Here is a 2,601-nt window from a genome sequence, read left to right on the forward strand (position 1 = left end):
AAAGAGAGAATTCTTTTATCATACGAGGTTTTTCTCATGACAAACAAATATGCCAACACCCCTTTCTTCCTTAAGCTTAGAGATAGTGTCCTAGAAAATTCAGTTCATTTTCTTAGAATTTTTCTTATCTTTCTAGAAAAAAATCCTTAGATAATTTAACCAGTCATTTTAGGACTTTATTTGAAATAAAAATATTCACATGGATAATATAGTTGATAAGAACGATTTTAGTGGCTTGATTGAGAAAATTTTTATACCATCCCTAAACATGACAAAAAGCTTTGTCAACTAATCGATTCTAAAAATATTTAGCAAAACTACGAGAGAAGACATATGAACCCTTTGATTTTCATGAATACTAACAATATCACAAATATGATGTTTAATAGTAGGGAATATCTCCTAGGGAAGAAAAGTTTAGATTCGGACTTATCACGGTAGGATTTATCATTTCCTCTAAAAATACTAGTCTAGCATTTTGATGATATTATGAGATAAAAATTTTTAAACTCTTTGATTTTAAACGAAGTAATCAATTTACTTTGAACAACAGTTCTAATGATACTAAAAAAACTTGTAGAATAAGGATGAAGATATAAATTGAGAGGGGTCACCTTGGCAAATGTAATTCTTAACACTTTCCCCTCTCTGTTAATAAAGATATAGACTTTATGAGTTAATAAAGAATATAAATTGATGTTGAAACAATAGAAAATTAAGATAAACTTTGATTTCTTATTCAACATAATATATATATAATTAATTAAAGAGATGTTAAGATTAGAAAAATACTAGAATGCATAAATCGTTATCAAGTATATTTCTAATTTTTTATATAAATTTGAAAACATTGAGAGAAATATTTAAGTCAAAATTTATGAACATAAAAATTTGTGAACAAGTGAGTAGAGATATAACTCAATATCTTATTTTTGCTTGACATCCTGATTTAATCTCCCAGAACTTAGTTAAAATATAGATTGATTTATAAAAGACTAATTGGTACATTATTATTAACTTTGCGATAAAGTATTTTGGATCAATGGTTTAGACTTAACATATCATGAAAATTAATATCAAAACCGACGAAGATGGAACAATGGATGGAACCTGATAGGGGTAAAAAACTGACCTGACATGACACCCCGGATTTGACGTAATACACCCCCCACGTCGAACACCCTGTGCGGTACACTGCCCCAAAACGAACGTTAATGACGACACGACATGCGCCCACACCCACCGTACCCGGACGACCCCCTCGGCTGACCGACGCTCCTCTCACCCTGCCGAAGCTCGGCTCTCCACGCAACGCCCACGACGACGACAGACGCCATCAGAGGTACGACCCTCCTCCTGCAGGATGGCCCATCAGGTAACATCAAACCCCCTGTATAAATACCCCCCGGCTCCCAACCGAAAAGTGGGGGGGACTGATCTCTCAATACTATACTTTCTCCCCACTGACCCGATCGTCGGAGGGGTCGGGCCGAGCTACCGACCCGACCTGTGTGCAGGCACCCGACCGCTGTTAAGCCTGCTCAATAAGGCGGAGTTTCCCAGCGAGATCCCCCACATCCGCCGCCCCGGGACTTCAAAGGGAGCCACGTCTGATCCGAGTCATTTGGAGCCCTGAACCAGCCGCGTCGACCCCGAAGTCACGGCTAAAAAGTTACTTACCGTAACAGATTGGCGCTAGAAGGAGGGCCGCATCCAAATGTCAGGCGACCAGCGAATCCACCTCGGCGGATCCTCAAATGCGGAGCTCCCCGCCTTAGGGGAACGGCGTGACGAAACCCACGACGAACGCCCCGCAACGGTATCAGAACGCTACTGGCGACTGTTCAACGACCCGGGCTTGTCGCCCCCCGGCGGTGCACCCGCCGACCCGTCGCAAGTGCCACCCAAGGCCTTTCATGACCTCGCCCACCAGGTCCGAGCTTTGACAAGCATGGTGCAGACTATCGTCTCCCAGCGAACCTCTCCGCACGCGGCGCAGCCTTCGCAGCAACAGGAGCCTCCCGCCCGGACACACGTGCCACTCCCAGAGCTTCCTGGCTCGCCTCGAAACCCTACAACTCGTCCTGGGAGCCGGGAAGCAGAGGACACGGTGAGCCGTCCCGAACCCGAGGCTCTGACCGTCGATTCGACGAACGATGTACGAGCTCAGCTGCGCCTCGTCAGTCAAAGGCTTGACGAGGTACAACAGGAAGTTCGTAAGTAAAAGGGAGAGCTCGGGGCGGACGGACACCAAGGATCTCCGTTCACCCCCGAGATACAGGACCAAGCGATCCCGCCGCACTTCCGCCTCCCCTCACTGGATGCGTATGACGGCGCAGCCGACCCGGCGGACCACGTGGCTGCTTTTCGGGCTCAGATAGCGCTATTCGGGACTTCAGACGCCCTGATGTGCAGGGCGTTCCCGACGACTCTGCGGGGACCAGCCCGCGCGTGGTACAGCGGCCTGAAGCCAGGGACCATCACCTCCTTCGACCAGCTCGCCAAGGATTTCGAGCTTAACTTCCTGGCGTACGCCCGACCAAAGCCGTCCATGGCGTTGCTCTTGGGGCTCAACCAGAAGGAGGACGAGCCCCTCTCCCA

The sequence above is a fragment of the Musa acuminata genome, chromosome BXJ3-8 (genome assembly GCF_036884655.1).
Source record: "Musa acuminata AAA Group cultivar baxijiao chromosome BXJ3-8, Cavendish_Baxijiao_AAA, whole genome shotgun sequence".
NCBI classification, from domain to species: domain Eukaryota; kingdom Viridiplantae; phylum Streptophyta; class Magnoliopsida; order Zingiberales; family Musaceae; genus Musa; species Musa acuminata.